General features: G+C 37.5%; 1 protein-coding gene across 6 annotated transcripts in view; it reads right to left on the reverse strand.

Moving 5' to 3' along the window:
* The window catches only part of SYBU (syntabulin), a 116662-nt gene that overhangs the window by 72334 nt on the left and 25123 nt on the right, over positions 1 to 19205 (reverse strand). For 4 of the 6 annotated variants that reach the window (XM_012508637.2, XM_003256122.3, XM_012508646.2 and 1 more), the window contains exon 1: positions 1421 to 1714. The exons of the other annotated variants lie outside the window; for them this stretch is intronic. The gene's annotated coding sequence lies outside the window, so the exon portion shown is untranslated. Of the gene's footprint in view, positions 1 to 1420; positions 1715 to 19205 lie in introns of those variants that run through there. 6 annotated transcript variants of the gene reach the window in all.

Genomic DNA, 19205 nt, shown 5'->3' on the forward strand with positions numbered 1-19205 from the left:
TTCTTGGAGGTGGAGGTTTTGTATTCTCTTTTTCCTTGAGACTGCTGCACCTGCCTCTGTTTAGAACGTTTCTTGCAGTACATCTGCCTATCCTCCTCAACTCTTAAAGTTACATTAAGTTCCATTTTAGACAGCTTCTTCCAGGAAATCTCCCCTGATGATTCCAGGACATTTATTTTTACGCCCAAGAGAGCTGTTATGATCTCCTCAGAATTCTTCATTTACTTGTTTGTTTTCACCGAAGCTTGTAGGCAGTGCCTAGTACAATTCCTGTTATACAGTGGACACTCAATACATAACTGTCAAATGAATTAATGCCTGAATGAGTGAATTCTATAACCCCATAAGGGGCCCATCAGTGCAAGATAAAAAACATAGATACAACTTGTTTTGAAAATGATTCAGATAAAGCTGCCTCCACAATGTATTTGTATCTGATGATTGGGTGTGTGCCTAAAAAATCCAACATGTGTTCAGTGACAGCTTTTACTGCAGAAGTGCAGGCACTGAGAGGCTGTGCGGTAGCCTTGCTGTCGCCATAGCAACCTAGCAGAGGGAAAGGCTGATGATTTAGTGTTCAGATGCCTCTTAGCTCTGTACTTTTGGAACCCAAGCCTGTTTTTCCACTGTTCTAAAAGGCAAGTTTTACTGATGATAATATCCATGCTGCCTTAATTTCATTCAGTGTTTCTCATGTCATTAGAAGAAATATCTTGTAACATTTGGATTATACCATCAAAGAGATATAATCTAATACAGCATAATATGGTCTTCTTTCCCCTGCTTTAAAATACTCTTATGCATCATTTTCATTTTTTATATCAAGACTTATTTTATGGTCTTGTTTTATCACCTTTTGGCTTCTTTAAAAATTAATGTATTTCTGGCTTTTAGAAAATATCAGTTGCTTTAGGATTTAACCTTGAAAGATTATAAATAATATATATATTATTTATATGTATCAATAGATATATCTGTATATCTGTATATCTATATATCTATCTATATATATAGATATATATCTCCTGGCAAAGCACAGGAGAGATAGGGTATTGTAGACTGGGAAGGAAGGTAATGTCTTTATATAATTATTCCCTCAAATCCGGGATAAGTTATTTGATTGTTTATGTAAAATTTGTAATTAAATGATTCCTACCTTTCTTATGCACAAAACTTTATATTTTCAGAACTCTTTCACATATATAATTTTATTTGAGCCTCACAAAAATCCTGCGAGGTACATGTGGCCAATCTCTACGACCAGATAACTGAAAAAGCATAGATTTTTATTAATAGGAATCCCCTAGACTGCAAACTTCACAGAGAAGACAATACAAATGCACTGCCGAAAAGAAAACGCCTGCACCAAACAACCCAGACACATCACGGTCCCTCACATTCACTCTTCCTCACATCTCACCTGTGTATGCTGGGGGCTTTCTTGGGCTCAATCAGGGCTGACAAAGCACCAGCTCCTAATCCTATCAGCTGTGTGAGCAAGAGCTGCCGTCTCTCTCGGTGACCTGATGTTGGGTGATCCGCACAGCAACAAGGAGCAGCTGACGTGCTTCACAACACGTCATGAAGGAAAGAAACTGCATTCTGGGGCATCGTGAGATTTTCGTGTGTGTGTGTGGTGGGGTGGGGTGGAGACCCATATTTTTCTTACCAGGGAGAGAGCTGCCTGTTTTCCCATAAGAGCATGTGTGATTGATCAACCCTCCACCTTTTTTTTTTTTTTTTTTTTTTTTTTTTTGGAGACAGAGTCTTGCTCTGTCGCCAGGCTGGAGTGCAGTGTGGTGCAATCTCGGCTCACTGCAACCTCCGCCTCCTGGGTTCAAGCTATTCTCCTGCCTTAGCCTCCTGAGTAGCTGGGACTACAGGTGCGCGCCACCACACCAGCTAATTTTTGTTATTTTTAGTAGAGATGGGGGTTTCACCATGTTGGCCAGGATGGTCTCCATCTCCTGACCTCATGATCCGCCCGCCTCGGCCTCCCAAAGTGCTGAGGTTACAAGCATTAGCCACCGCGCCCAGCCCCACCCTCGTCTTAATGTATGTGTGTTATTGTTACTATAGGTTGAGGTACTTTGATCTTGAAAAAATGAAATGACTAGAATTGCACAAGATCACTCCCCCAGGAGGTGGCCTAAAGGGTGCTTGGGGCAGAGAGGGCAGTGGGTAACCTGAGGCAGGGCATGCTTGAACATTCATTGGGCTCAGAGTGTGTCAATTATCTCTGCCCAACAAATGAGTGTTCAGTCAGAGTGTTCTGTCAGTGAAGAACAGAAATTAAGAAGGGCAAGTCCAGGGGAAGAGGCAGAGGTTAGGGGCTTGAAACGTTGAAGGATGGTAAGGGTCTAATCCTCTGCTTGCCTTATGGGGGAGCAAACATGAGATAGCCTCCCCCAAAATGGCTTTTTGTCTGTGGCCTTTGGTTCTTCTTTGAAAATAGGGTAGGATATTTGTCAAAAACATAGGCATGGTGATTGCATTAAACAAAATGGGGACACATTGTTGGACAAGTAGGTGTATACTTATTAGGACAATGAATCAGAATGATTGAAATTAAGAGGCTCTGGAAAGTATGCATGTAAAGGTTGCCATCTAAGTAGGGGACACTGAGACTTGACATTTACCTAGTGAAATGCTTCATATGATTGGACAATCTGTTGGTCTCACAGATGTGCGGAAAAGGCAAAGGATGTTATCTGTAAGACACGAAAAGGAAAGCCTAAATCCAGTAGATGAATTCTGGGGCTAATAGAGAAGCACCTTCCTTCCCCAAGAAACCAGAAGGTGTGGGAAAAGCAGCTGAAAGTTGCCTGAACCCAGCAGGGCAGCTATAGAGAGAGGATGCTTCTTAGACATGCCAGACACAGAGCAGATACACAGGCTGGGGGCTCTGAGGGGTTCACTCAGCATCCACAGCAGTCTAGGCTTAGAAAAAAAAATTGTAATCTGGGTCCCCGGAAAGCAGATCAATGGTAGATTTGAGTTACATTAAAAACAGTATGTTCTCCATAATACACTTCATTTCCATGATTTTATATTTTTGCTTCCACTTTCTAGTAAACATATTAAAAAATAACTTTGTCTTTATTTCTGCTGAGAAAATGAGAGCAGGAGCAAAAGAGGAAGATTTTGAGTGTCTCTTCTCAAAGAGCAAGAACACTATTGCCAAATGGAGCCGAGCAAGCCCCAGAGGCCAACCAACTACTATGATGGCAGCTACAGCAGGGAATGGTTGGGCTGTTGGTGTGGGGGTCACTTGTGCATTTGTAGAGCTGAGGATAGTTTTGATTGCTGCTTTATTCCCACTTCCTAGGTTATTCCTGTGAACCACTTTCCTTTATACCTGAAATCTTGTGACCTTGTGAGTAAAGCTAGCCTTTGCTGTGTACTCCCAGCTCCTCTCTAATCCACTGCAGAAGAATTTGTAGGAAAATAAATATAGAATTTGGGAATCTGGCCTATGTAGTTTTATCTGCCCATGTGTCCTCTTTAGCTACTTCTGCTTATCAAGAGAAAAAATATGCCTTTTTAAAATGATAACTATTTTTTTCTTAAAAAAGGATACTAAACCATGTTATCAAAATTTTAGAAAAAAAAATACTCATTATCTCATTGCCTTAACATCAATTATCCATATTCCTTCTGTTAGCAGTTTCACGTATTTACTTTCAGGCTTATCTACTGTGCATCAAAACCGGCATGTTAAAATAAGAATGAAATTCTAAGTGACATATGGTGAGTGAAGTTACTACTCCCCTCTGCCTTTTCTCAGATTATCAGGGACTGATCTGAGATGCAGGGATCTCGGGCCTCCTTATCACTACTGACAAACAGCTGAGGCTGTTTCTGGAAGCCTAGAAGTTTCAGGATGGCTTCCCAGATATCTCGTCCTGGTGGAGACTGGACCCATCTGAAGCTTCAGAAAAAGTTGCTGGTGGGGAATTAGCAAAGCTAAGGCTGGAGAAATGACCTTAACTCAGAGGCTGGTAGAGAAGTACCTGTGTCCCTTTCTAATCAGAAGCCCAGCTACTAGCTTGTCATAATGTGAAGCTAATTCAGGGAAGCACTGGAAAGTGAAATGAGTTTCCCAAGTCTGGAAAAAGATCTGTGATGAGAAAATGTAGTTTAATAAAAGATATGAATTCTTGAGTCTCATAGGCCTGAAATTGAGACTTTTTTTTTTTTTTTTTTTTTTGCCTCTGACAGTGCTACTCCAGTCAAGTTATTTAACCCCTGTAGGACTCAACATTCAGTATGTGCACATTAGCTAAAAAGGAAAGAAGGACCAGTTGCATTAGTTAATGTCTTTGGGCAAATTAACTTTTCTGTGCCTCATTGTCACACCTAGAAAATAAACTTAATAACAGTAATTAGTTCATAATACGGTTATAGGGATTAGATAAGAACAGACGCAAAGCCTAGCGTTTATATCTGGCACACGGTTAGAGCTTAATAGATATCCTCTGTACCTCAGGATCAAACGACTCCAACCACCATTGCTGTGTCCTGCTTGCTTGTTTCACATTCACCTCATCCTAAAAAGTTTCATCTTAATTTTTATTAAAGGGAAGCAATAAGTTTTCTCTCGATGACTTATGGCATATAAAGAAGGACACTGAATTTCTCATTAGAAAAGATATTGCCAGGACTTTTCCTCCAGAAGGTAGAGTAGAAGGCATGACGAATGCACAGACACCTATCACTCATTCATTCATTCATTCATCCATCCATCACTTCTTTCTTCATTCCTATTCTGAGCCATGCACTGCCTCAGCCACTAGTTCCAAAGTATTCAAAGATGAACAATGATTGCTGCCTCAAATGTCCCAAGGTCTAATAGAGACACGGACATGACCATTAGCTGGTAAACTATTCAGTGTGTTTGCTTGAGATCTGGACACCCAGAGGGCTTGCCAGTATCTAAATTAGACTGGGGTCTGAGAGGTTCAGGGGTGAGTTTTAAGATGAATTTTGAAGCATTGAATACATCCTATTATAATCTGGTTTCTTCAGAGTTCCTTTCTCTTTATTGTTCCTCTCCTCTCTTCCTCCTCTTCTTCTTCCTTTTTCTCCTCCTCCCCCTTCTTTCTTCCTTTTTCTCCTCCTCCCCTTTCTTCTTTTTCTACTCTCTCTCTCTCCCTTTTTTCCCCTACTTTGAGATACTTCTGCCACCGTCCAGGCCCAAAGAATTGATGCAGAGGAAAACATGTTTTGGGCTTCCCCTTGAATCTTTACTGCCTGGATGTAACCTCCTAGAAGAAAGGGATTTTTCTCAAATCTTGATCACCTAGGACAGCATCAAGACAATATGTGGTGTTTTGTTAATTAGCAATAGTTGACATTTTAAGAACACCATGTTATACTGCCACCTATGGGTTTGTTCATGAAATTTTCTTTTGACAGGTAAAGTCTCTTGGCCTGAAACATAATAAGGGTTAATAATGCCTTTATTCTAACTCTCAAGGCGATTTCAGAAAACTTTCAAAATATACGGCTATACAAAACTGGATGTTTATCAACAGAATATTATTTAGTGGTTGTGAAATAATGAGCAGGTGCTTTGATAGACAATGGTTCCAAACTCCTTTCTTCTGTTTACCTGCTGAACCACTTTAGGCAAGCTAGGTAACATCTCTGTATCTTGGTATTCTTATTTGTAAAATACATGCGTGGTTCTACTTCATAGATCTATTTTGAGGATTAAATTCTATAACACTTGTAATAAGCCCAGCATAGTCCCTTGTACAAACTGGGGATTTAACAATAGATTTCTTGCTCTCCTTTCTTCTCCCTTTCCTCAATTCACAATGACCCAGAGGAGGATAAACTATGTAATTCCATTTTAGCTGAACAGTCAGGTAAATCCTTCTAAAACAATAATGATAAATGATATTCATATGGTCACTACATCATGTATTCCTAGGCATCTATTTTATTTTTTAAAAAAATAATAAACTTTATATTTTTGAGCAGTTTTAGGTTTACAAAAAAAATTAAACAAAAGGTACAGAGAGTTCCCATATACCCCCTTACTAAGATCCATCCCAATCTACCTGATTAGTTAGCTATAATTATACTCTGGCTTTTGAAGAAGGTGTAAATAAGTGCCCATCAAATGGATCTATATCTCCCATCTTCCCCTGCCCTTTACCTGCCTACCACCTTTGGATTTGCCTCCAAGTTCTTCTCTGTCTCCCATGGTGGATTCAATGCCAAGACTCCTAGAAGTTTCCGAAAAGTTTTAACAGCCCCGCCTCTCCTATGACTGAAGCTGAGCACGGTGGGAAAACCCCACAACCCTGTGGTTGAATGACCCTGCATGCTCTTTTCACCTGCAGTGGGCCTCAGTGCTGCCTGGCAATCATTTTGGGCTTCTAGTGCGTGTTCTTTCCTATTCTCCACAATGTCTATTTTAAATCTCCTCCATACTTCAAATCTACCAGCCTACCACCCCTGCCCTCATGTTGTACAGATGGCCATTTCTCCTGATTGACAGACAAAAATAGGAGGTATTAAGAGAACTCTCTCAATCTCCTGCCTCCAAACCTATAAATTCACCTGCCTCCACCCCATCCTTCCCATTTCTGGTTCTTTAGGACGGAAGTTGTGTTTCTTCCTATACAAGGAAAATTCGTTTACCTGAGCTCTGGATCCCATTCTTTCCCACCTCTTAAGGCATATTATCCTATCAGTTAGTCTCATAGGATTATTGAGAGTATCAGAGGGGTTAATAATCATAAAGAACATGGAAGAGCACCCTGCACACACTAAGCACTCAATGAACGTTAGCTATTTTTTTGATAACTTTAATCCATTTTTTTACTGGACATTTCACATCAGCATTTAAACATGCCAAAAACTTTCCTAGCAAAATAAATGACCGTCCAAAGCTCTCATATATTTCTAGTACAACCTGATTTCTTATCCCCATTCATCACCAAATGTCTGAAAAAGTTACTTGTCTAGAGTATATGTCTCACACCTCCCTGCTCCTTGAACCAATCCCTACTCCACTCATGTACCCACTACTCTACCAAATAGCTCTTGCTCAAAGTCACAAATTCTTCCATTTGGTGTAATCTGATGGCTAGTTTTGATCTTTTTTTTTTTTTTTTTTTTTTTTTGAGACAGAGTCTCGCTCTGTCGCCCAGGCTGGAGTGCAGTGGCTCAATCTCGGCTCACTGCAACCTCTGCCTCCCAGGTTCATGCCATTCTCCTGCCTCAGCCTCTCCGAGTAGCTGGGACTACAGGCGCCGGCCACCACGCCCGGCTAATTTTTTTTTTTTTTTGTATTTTTAGTAGAGACGGGGTTTCACCGTGGTCTCGATCTCCTGACCTCGTGATCTGCCCGCCTCGGCCTCCCAAAGTGCTGGGATTACAAGCGTGAGCCACCGTGCCCGGCCTAGTTTTGATCTTAATCTTGGCTTCTCATCAGCCTTTGGCACAGTGAAATACTCGCACATTTTTGAAAAGCACTTTCGTTTTTTCTGGAACATTGCCTTCCTGATCTTCCCGTACTTCTTGGTATCCTTTTAGCTCATTTCTTAAATGTTGCTTTGGCTCACTTTCAAGCCCTCACCCTTTTATTCTTTCATCCATCCTTCCCTCTTAGGGCAGTATCCTTCTTTCCAATTGCTTCAATTGCTATTTATAGGCAGATCTTATAGAAATTATATAACTGCATACCTCTATTCCATGATTATCCCATAGTTTATTTGGATATCTCAGTTTTATATATCACAGGGTACACACAATCACTACTTTCCAAATTGAATTCATCATACTTCCTCTGAAAGCTGATTTTACTTCTGTGTTCCCTAAGTTGATAAACGATATCATCATGAAGACTCTGACACTTGGGTGACATTCTTAACTGTTCTGTCTCCCCTTAACCATTACAACTAATTGGAACCTAAGTCCTATCTGTTCTACTTCCTAATTATCTTTAAAATGTGTTCATTTCTTTACCACCCCTTCCTGCCTAGATTTCTAACCTGCCCCCAACACGTGTCCCGTTCAGTTCATTTTTCAACAGTGGTCACAATATTCTCTTTAAAGTGCAGATTTGATCATTCCTTCCCCACCCCATCTCTCTAGCCTCAAATGAAATCTTTCAATGCTCACTACCAGTCTCAAGATAAACTTCATCCACTAATGCATAGCTTACAAGATCCCTCATGATTTAATCCTTGCATTCCACCTTTGACTTTGACAAACGTTCCCTCTACCTTGAACACACCTCCCAATCTTCAACCTCCATCTCCCAGCACCGTCCAGTTCCTTTTGCCTTTCGGGTATATTCACTGGATAATTTGATTTGCCAGAGTCATGGCATTTGCTCCTGTCTTGAGTGTGAAATAGGATAAAATGATATTTGGCTTTGAAAATACTTTTTGGGGAAGTATATGGGTGTATTGTATAATGGAAAGATAAAGTTACATTAAAGCTATGATGAACATAGAAGCCGTGTTTGCTTTTGGGCTTGGAACATGAGTTGAATAGCAATTCAAAAGAATTTTTAAGTGACCAAGTGAAATTATGACTTCCAAATTGGTATAACTTGAAAGGCTTCTGCCAAAGAAAATACATACATTTCATCCTATGTATTATAAAATATTAATCTTAGCTTCATTATTTTAATGGACTCATTTCTCTTGAGTGAGAATTCAAAGAATACTCTTTGAAAAAAGTATCCTCATGATTCCTTGTTATAGTTTTTCTTCCTGCTTTCTTCTATCACTTATTGGACTTTTAGTATTAAAATAGAAAACAATTCTAAGTAAGAATTTATTTTACAAGACACTGTCATTTATATTTTCACATATTCATATAGTTGCGTTGCTATATTTTTCTCGTTATAACAAACTCAGGAAAATGTGTAGTTTCAAATTTATATACGATCTAGGCTGGGCGCGGTGGCTCACGCCTGTAATCCCAGCACTTTGGGAGGCTGAGGTGGGCAGATCATTTGAGGTCAGGAGTTTGAGACCAGCCTGGCCAACATGGGGAAACCCCATCTCTACTAAAAATATAAAAAATTAGCCAGGCATGGTGGTACTTGCCTATAACCTCAGCTATTCCGGAGGCTGAGGCAGGAGAATCGCTTGAACCCAGGAAGTGGAGGTTGCAGTGAGACGAGATCATGCTACTGCACTCCAGACTGGGCAACAGAGTGAGACTCCATCTCAAGAAAAAAATTACACACCATCTAGGTAGACCTATTTTTAAACTTGAAAATGGTTACTTTGGCAAGAGAGTATTAGAAAACTTCATACTGCAAACCTGCTTTAAATATACTTTGAGAGTAGCCAATTTCCTAATGCTTGAGACACTAAGTATAGAACTGTAAGTTTGTTAAAACCAATGTGCTTATATTTCCCTTAGTGAACACCTGGAATTTTTGCATATATTTTTTTCTGTGTACACTAATGTCAGCAGTCCTCTCTGCAGAGTTCTAAATTCAGAAATACCTCTATAGGAATGGAAATGTTGAGTATGGGGAATAAATATAGAATTAAGAATCTTCTGTTTGTCATTTTTGTCTTTTAATTATGTAATGTGTATCTGAAAATATTATCTTAAAGTGTGAAGAGTATTCATTGCTAAAAACCAGGAAATGAAGCAAACAATAATTGGGCAGTTTTCCTAATGCTCACTTAAGAATTGCCTTACAGACTTACACTTTTACTAATTGTAAATCCTACCCCTTGAATTCCAGGCTTTTTATACATAAGTGATGTTATTTATTCAACAAATATTAATTGAGCCCTTGCTGTGTACCAAGAACTCTGGTGAATGTTGGGAGACATTTAAGTAGTTTACCCGGGTAGTACAGATAGGTGTGATGTCTTATTTTGGAATAAGCAATGTTTGAACTGCTATATGGCCATGGAGAATAACGGTAGAATAATGAGCTTCACCCAAACACTATTATTTATTTTAAATAATAAAATATATTATTTTGACACTTAAACCCATGACTCATTTAATATTAATATAGAGAAATTATATTTCTAGCTTTAAACTATATTTTAAGATAAACCAAGAATAAAAGCACATAAAGACATGACAAAAGAATCCTATTTATTAACACAGGACAATATACAGATGTATCTTTTTCTTTATAATTAAGAAATATGGTTAAATGAAAATTAAGCATCTCTTTTTTTCTCCCTTGGTTGAATCCTTTGAATCTTTTCCACAGAGTACTGCTGTTTTTATAAATATTAAAAACTAAGTAGACATACAAAATTTTCTTAACGGTAGAAAATGTACTCATTTCTTCACTTCATTTTGCCACAGTGGTTCTATTATTGTCATTTATTATAGACCAGTCACTGTCGCATAATTTAAAAATATAGCAAAAGATCATTTACAGAGGTGGTTTGAGCAGAAAATTCTAAGGTTTTTTTCCCTTCGTTTTAAATCAGAAAGAATATGTCACCCCTTTAACACCAAGGTTTTCTGGTAGTCTTTTGACCATAGGAAATCTGTTTGTTCTAGAGAGCCTTAATTTAAAAAGGTTGACAGCAGGTCTGTAGTTATATACTTCTGGCATTGGGCCTTCCATAGAAATGCACATTAGATATTCAACTCCTTTCTTAAGCATTCTATTCCTGTAACCTGACTTCATCCTTTTCTTTCCACTGTTGCCACTGAAACTGGAAATGACTGCAGAATACAAATCATATGATAAATATTTGGGAATGTGTCTTTGTAATTTTTCAGAATCACTGCCAAACTTCTTGCCTAGAGAGCTGTGTGAGGCTTTTCAATCTGAAACCTTTGAGCAATCCCCTTCTCTAGCCAACTGGGAAGCATCCACATGATTTAATTGTAGCAGCCCTTCAAAGTGTTTAATAAACATTTCATGTTCTTTGACTCCATATTTTTCTAAGGGTGCTCATTTGTTGGCCATATATTTATACTCAATAATTTCAAACACTGGGATGCATCTTCTTTATGGAGATGCTCAAAGGTGATGCACATGATTTGAATAGCATTAGCATAAATAAAGACTCTTTCCCTAAAATTTTTATCACAATACTGTCCTCCAATTAGTCTGATCCTACTGAAAGACGCTACCTGTGGGTTTCTTTCTTCATTCACCAGTAAGCTACTAAGTGCACCATACAAGGTCCCTTTCTTGATCCTCTTGAAGGTACTGTAGCAAACACATCGTCCTTCTGGAAGACAGTGCCAGAGCTAATATCTTACCTATGAGTAGGATGGGTAGGACAAGTTTTAGGTTAATTAAGCATGTTCGGGTGGCTCTGGATTCTCACTTTTAGGCCTTTTGTGATTTTCTAACTGACTACTTTTAAGCTGAGGCACTAACATATATATAAAGGAGGGTTTTGCCTGTCCTATTTTTCTGCTATCATGAATGCATTCCATCTGCTTCCTTTGGTGTTGTTAAAGTTTCTTCTACAAACTTCTCAATTCACGAAGACAAACTGGGGATGTCCAATGTGAGTTATAAGGAGAAATAAATGTGACAAAAATGTAAACAAAGCCAGTGTTTTAAATGTGCTCATAGTTGGTAGCTCTAGAAATGATGACTAAGACAAGGTATGTGAATGAAGGAGCTTTCCTGCTCTAGTAGGTCAGAAGCTTCTCTCTTCATTTAGATATTGGGGCCAATGCTTTCATCCATTAAGCCAATATGCTTGTTATTTACATCCACTCTAAGCTCTGAGACTGTATTAAGAATTATATTCATGGCTGGGCATGGTGGCTCATGCCTGTAATCCCAGCACTTTAGGAGGCCAAGGTGGGCGGATCACCTGAGATCAGGAGTTTGAGACTAGCTTGACCAGCAGGGTGAAACCCCACCTCTATGAAAAATACAAAAATTAGCTGGGCGTGGTGGCGCGTGCCTGTAATCCCAGCTACCCAGGAGACTGAGGCAGGAGAATCGCTTGAACCGGAAAGGCAGAGGTTGCAGTGAGCAGAGATTGCGCCACACTGTACTCAAGCCTGGGAGACAGAGTGAGACTCTGTCTAAAACAACAACAACAACAAATTAAAACCTTCTGCATTCACCTGCTTGGCCTCTTTAAAACTCAATAATTTAACGTTTTTAAAAGCGATCTCGCTCACGTAGAACTTATATATCATTTCAAGGACATTAGCATTTGTGGTTTTGGACCCTTGTGTTTTCCAGTAACGATGAAAAAGAACTGGGCTTGCTGAACAGTGGCCATTAGAAGATGTGTGATGACTTTTCCAGTAATGTGGCTCAGCTTACATTTACTTTCAGAAAGATAGTCTTGCTCCAATTCCATTCTGAGATGAGCTTCTAGTGTGGCAATGTGAGAAAATTAGCCAAAGGGAATTTCTGGTTTAGCCAATGTGTAGGCAATATCAAACAATGTGACAATCTGATGCTCCTTGTTGGCCTCAGCACCTACAAAACTCCTATTCATGATGATCAAATTGAAGTTCTCCAATGTTGCAGGGGTAGGGATTTTTCAAAGCTGATGGCTTTTTGTTGCCTTTCACTGCCTAAATGTTTATTTACATTGTTTATTTTAATGAGAAGCCCATGATGCCATTGACAAAAGCATTATATTTCACATTGGTCCAATTTGAAGTTTTTCTTTTGTACATAGAGAACAATAAACTTTACTCATCACAACTCCATCACCACATTCATAAGAGCACTTCAGTTCTGCCTGCATTTAAAACACTCCCACACTAAGAACAATTCGGTTGTTCCCTTCTACTAGTTTTTCCACTTAGTCTTTTTGTGTGCCTTTCCCCCAAAATCTTATAGGTCTTTTGCAGTTTTCTGTAAATACACACACTTTAATGAACTGGGTATTAGTAGGGGAAAATATATATTTACTATTATTAATTAGTTTTAGAAACAGAGGTGGGTATTTTTGTAAAATTGTTGCTTAAGGCAGTTTTTTTTTAAATTTATCGACCAGATCCTCAGTAAATTTATTATGTGCAAATATAAATGTTGCATAAAAAAGAACAAAAATATTTGCCTTTATATCAACCTTAATATTTATAAGTCAAGCAGCCAATTAGCCAAATAGCACTAATTAAATGACTCTAAAATGTTTCTAATTTTGAGCCATCTTCTGACGGTGTCTATTTGGCTTAATTTATTTTAATAGCAAATATCTAGAAACACATCTTTCCACATTGATTTCAAATTTAAAATAAAACTAGAACCATAGTTTTTGTTTACAAATCAAAAGTAGTAGTCCTTTTACTTGTTAACCTAGGAAGGAAGTTGGTTCACAGCTATTCATAAGTTCTTTAAATTGTTACATTTACAGTTTTAACCAATGGCTTCCATCAGTACTATGTTGACAAGTTACAAGTAATTTTAACATTTATTTCATTATTTATACCTATTGGAGAGTTAAGTTTAAACTTTTGAACTGTGTATTTAACTACGTTAGTATTGTATCTTATCTCACATAATAAAAATTGGAGTTCACGGCTGTTGTCTGATATCTTAATATTCACACTGGCCATTTTTCAAAGCTAAGGTTTATTTTCCATGGCTCACATGAAAATATATTTCCAAGTGTAGTGTAGCTAGCCTGCCTAACTGTTTACCAGATTACTATCTATCCAAACATAGGGAAACCTTTAATTCAGGCTAAAGAAAAGAATAAAGTGGTTAACAAGAAAATATGGGAGCTGAAAGAAGTAAATGGCAATATTCTAAATAAAAAACAAACATATCAATTAATACTATTTTCTACTCATTTGACAATTATAAATAAATATTTTTGACATTTCTCTTTGACTTTACTGTCTACATTATTTCTCACTAAGCAAATATTTATTGGGTATTTATTCTGACACTGGTACCTTTTTTTACTTATGACAAATAAAAACGAGGTCCTCATTCCACAGTGAGTGAAGCTGGAAAATACATGAATTGCTGAATATTATCCAAAAAGATTTTGGAAACGTGAATTTGTCCACCTACAAATTCCTAGTGGCTTACTCTGGAAGTACTAAGAAATTCTCAATGTCCTACCCAAGAATTGTAAGATAAGCAGGAGAAGGTTGAGGCCACAGTGATTAAAAGGAACAAGGGAAACTAAAATGATCAAAAAGAAGAGAGGTCCTGAGAAGTCTAAAATTGTAAGGATTCAAATCTGGAAAGGCAAAGGCTGAATAGATTTTGGACAGAAGTGTGTGCACCATACAGTGTGTAAATACAGTAATCTCACACTTGCCCACTCAGCAAATGCTGGAATATGAGCATGAGAGAGTGCCTTCCAACTCCTGAGAAACTTAAGATGAAGTCTGCGGTCTCTGAAGTTCAGAGAAGCTCCCTATCAGGGTGAGGAGCAGCTAAATAAACTGTTGGACATGGAAAAGAAATGCTAGGATTGAACTTTGTAAATAAAACAATTATGATGTTTAATATGTAGAATGATACCTGTAACCTCATTTAGCTTCTAACTGGAGATACCTAGTGTCATCTATGTAAATGCAATGAGAATGAGAGATCCCCTATGCAGGCTTAGACAGGGATGTCCCTCTTTCATTCACAGGGTATTGTAGCAGAGTGCAGTTTGCATGTGCCTGGACCATACAGAATAATTTTAACTCAACAAAATGGGGAAATGGCTTTAAAAAGTGCTCAGCAAAGGAAATGCAGATTGAAGTTAATGCCAATAGTGCAAGAAGAAGCAAACCAGAAAATTATGGAGCTGCCTCTTTACCCAGTATGAACTCTTCATTAGCAAAATTATCAAGTAGAAACAATGGAGAATAAGCCACATGTATTAAATATTAAGGGTGTGCACTCAACAATTCTGTTATTATAGAGATGTGTGATCAAAGAAGTTGGTAGAGCACTGGTCTAGGGTCACATAACATGAAATATCAACGTGCATGTTTACCAACTTTATTACCTCCAAGAAATACTTAAAATTGACATCTTCTGTACCTCTGTTAGGTTCTCTTTCCTTCAGTGCTTTTAACTTCTTTCTCATGCTTACTGTGGAATTTAGATCTCCAGCTTGTCCAAGCCAAGATCTTTTATTTTCAAATCTCACCTGGATGCTGTGTCCCAAACTCAAACTATGTTTCAAATTATATGTCATTTTAAAAATTCTCCCCCAATTGGCTCATCATCCCAAATTTATCCATGTTACCATTATTCTTTTAGGAAGTGAGACAGAGAATAGCATAGACGTTAAGACCATTGGATCTAGACTGCCTAAACTAAAATTTCTGCTCAGCTGTGACTTTGGAAAATTTACATTTCCTCCATGAATTTTAGCTTTCTTATACGTTGGGGGCACTATTGTTATTTATATCAATAAATGCAACCTGAAACTTGGGACAATCCAGTAAAAGCACACAAAACACTGCACAGAGCAAATGTTCATAATAATTAGCTATTGTTACTTTTTCATCAGTGCTCAAAACCCTGGGGTCATTTTTGACCATCTCATCCATACTTTTTTACCTGCTGTTTCCAGTAAGTCACCAGGTCCTGTCTGCTCCTTTCAAAAACTACTCCTGGTGTAGTCCCATGGCCACTGCTCTAGTCCCATGGTCACCGCCCACTCATCTTTCCAACGTAGGCTAAAGCCAAGAATCTCTGACATGGTATTCTCTCTGCAGACTCTCCCAGACTCTAACCTATTTCCACACTGGACTATATGAATCTAATTTTAGTGCAGGATTATCTTGTAGACGCTCTCCTCAAAAATTTTCATGGGTTCTGTAGTATCTATCAGGACATAATGTAAACCATGCCTTGGGCTTCAATAGCTTTTCAAAATTGGCTTTCTTTTACAAACTTTCTTGGTTATTCCAGCTTGCCTTCTGTTCCACTTTTCTGAACTAGAGTATAGGTTCCGCAAAATTTAGCATTCACTCTCCATTTATTTTCAGATTATGTTTGTCTTTTATTCCCAACCAGATCATGATCCTGAAGGCAAAGAAAGTATATGTCTCACTTTCTTTTTGTTCTCCCTAAGACCTGGCCCCAAACACAGTAAACACATTGTAGATGCACACCGTTGATCAATTGATTAAGACATTTTATGATGTCACAAAGTCATGAATGATATTTAAATGGGTCATTAAGAGAAACCTGGATCCTGAGATATACTCTTGATTTTTGAGGTGGAAATCAGGAAGATAGCTACTTCTTTCTTCAATATGATGTTTAGTTTAATGCCATTGTCAGAGATTCCACAAATATTGAGTGAATTATATCAAGCACAAGAAACATGAAGAGACATAAAACATAGGCTCTCTCAGTCATATCTTATGTGTGTGGAAGGGTCAGTTTAATAAAAATACATATAGATAGATAGACAGATAGATAGATAGATAGATACCAATAGAATAAAGGCTGCAGTAGGACTGATTTTGACCAGGACAATAAAAGATACAATGGGTCAATGCAAGGTAGTTTCTGGGTCAGAATTCACATCATATTTCCTAGGTAATATCTTTCATTTTTATCTCATAACTTGCATAAATATTCCAATTTTGGTTAGTCAGTGCAGTGTGTACAATGGTAATGAATCAATTAGGCTTTGGAAACTGGTTGGTAAGTGCATATTTTTGAAAAAATAAATTATAGTTAACATACAACCGTGCCAATATTTGATAGAAGTGGGCATTTTTTGTTTCACAATGAAAATATTTCTGGTGGTACTTTATTATTCCTTTTAGTCTTTCCTTACCCCTAGTACATTTTTAAAAATGTTAAGTTCTCTTTTTTTCATTTTCTCGTTTTCTAATAATCTATTTGACCCTGACCTGTATTTTACAGTGATTTTACTCCTTTTGCCCGCAAAAAACATGCCAATGGTATTTTTTGGCTTTGCTTATTGTTTCTGATGCTATTTTATACTAAACAAATTACAGGTTGTCCTATACTTCTGATTTAAAATTTAAATCAGTGTTAAAACTTAAAAGTATTGTGCAAGAGCAAGAACCATAGGTTCAGCTTACTGTATATGTCCAATTAGTGTTGCTATTACTATTAACAGGACTAATACAAATGTGGTATGATCATTTGATATATTAAGCTAAATAAACAGGTAATGACTAATTTTGCACAATGCTAATTATTGTAATTTCTGGCTTCAGTAAATCACATACAATGTATTTAGGAAACAAGAAAAAAATTGAAAGTTTAAGTAAATGAGTAAGATTTATATAATGGCTCCAATTGAGAGGAAAAAAAGGTCACAAAAGAAGTACGTGCTGATTAATGGCCCATGACATGATTTCTCAAAGTTTGTTGCCAGAAACTCAGTCCTGTAACATGCTTGGAGAAACAAACGTGCTCTATTATGTGGGGGAGGGTGTAGGTCGTTTTATGAGGTGGGGAAGAATGAGCCTGGGATACATAGAAGAATGAGAGTGTTTTTAAATGAATAAACACACAAATAAATAAATGGAACAAAAACAACAAGAAAAGACTAAGAAATGCTCTATACCATATGGCTCAATTCAGATTAAGCTATTAAGGGCCCTAAGAAATCCTCCAGTAGAGACCAATTTGACTACATTTAACTCAGTATTTATCTAACTCATTTAACCACAAAGCTATTTTTTTTTCTCAGAAAATGTAACACCTGGCAGTCCCAGTGTTAGAAGAAACACACTTTGAGAAAAGCAGGTATTGCTTAAATACTAAAGAGATTAGAAGAGGGAGAGTCCACTTGAAATTGGAAAAAACCATTCTGAAGAAGGAAAAATTTGAGTGAGACCTTGAAGCTTGTAGAAAGATGAGCAGGTGAGGCATCCCAAACAGGGAACACTGTGACCGAAAACATAGAAAAGAGAATACTGGGTGTTGGGAGGAATGGTTTGGAAGAACCTGCTAGGGAAGCAGAAGGTTCCTAGAGGGCAGAAGAACCATTCTGATAATAAAACTCTCCTTCTGGGGAAGCAGAAGGTTCCTATAGGGCATAAATGGGGAAATGGGGCTTTAACACTGTGAAATCCATGCCACCAGTGAAGTGATTAGCAAATGATATATTCTAATTTCCCTTCATTGATATCCTTTTTAAAATGCTTATTTGATCAGGAAAGTTATTGGTTAATTAACACTTGAATGGTCTAGGCCAATGCTTCCAACAGAAATATAATGAGTCCAACAGAAATACAATGAGCCAACTATAAGTCTATAATATAATATATAATGCACTTTTAAACTTGCTACCAGTAACATCAAACAAGTAAAAAAGCAACAAGTAAAATTAATTTAATGATGTATTTTATTTAACTTAATATATTCAAAATATTATTTCAGTATGTAATCAATATAAAAATTAAAATTAGTTGACTTTTTTCGGCCAAGCCTCCAACCTCCAGTTTGTATTTTACACTTACAACACATCTCAGTTTAGGCTAGCCATATTTCAAGTGCTTGATAACCATGTGCCTCGTACTACCATACTGGACAGCACAGGTCTACCAGTTAGCATAAATCAGCTGGGTAAAGCAGAGTTGATTTGGGTAGTTTTCTAATACCTTTCACCATGATCAAAAGTTTTAAATTATTTAAAATTAAGTGGGTAAGGCATACTTGCTTTGCCAGTTTCTGAAATTTATGTTTCCATTTTTTTGGTTGGATTAAAAATAGGCAAATTATAGGGAAAAAGTGAAAAGCTTCACTTTTGACTTCAAATCAGCTAATTAATGTAAATGAATGACCATGAAGCTCTCTTTGGCCTATTAATGAGTTAACGGTCAGTGCATTTGTGACACTGAAACAAGAAGGCTCTATTGTAGATTTCAGTTGACTGGTAACCATGTACATGTTCTAAGAAACTATTTTTTAGATTTTTAAAATTTTAAATGATTCCTCCTGCTGGTACAGTCTCTTCACACTTCATCACATTTCTAAATAAGCAATCACAGAACAAGTGAAGATTTCATGTCCTGAAGGCATTATACCAATACTTACCAAATGCTTCTATTTAAAATACAAAGCAGTTTTATTCACACTTCCCATTTTTGAATCCACTAAGGCCATTTTGGGAGAGGAGAAACTAGAAGCCTGCTGTTCAGTTTTTGTTTTCTACAACTTTTCTTTACTGAGAGCTTGCACGTTTCTTGTTAAGTTTCCAAAGCATATTTAATATACATTAGAATCTGAGTAAATATGGCACATTCTGTAAATGGACGCTGTGGAAAATTGCTGCTTTCAGATGGAAGAGAACACCATG

This window comes from Nomascus leucogenys, chromosome 16 (genome assembly GCF_006542625.1).
Source record: "Nomascus leucogenys isolate Asia chromosome 16, Asia_NLE_v1, whole genome shotgun sequence".
In the NCBI taxonomy this organism is placed as follows: domain Eukaryota; kingdom Metazoa; phylum Chordata; class Mammalia; order Primates; family Hylobatidae; genus Nomascus; species Nomascus leucogenys.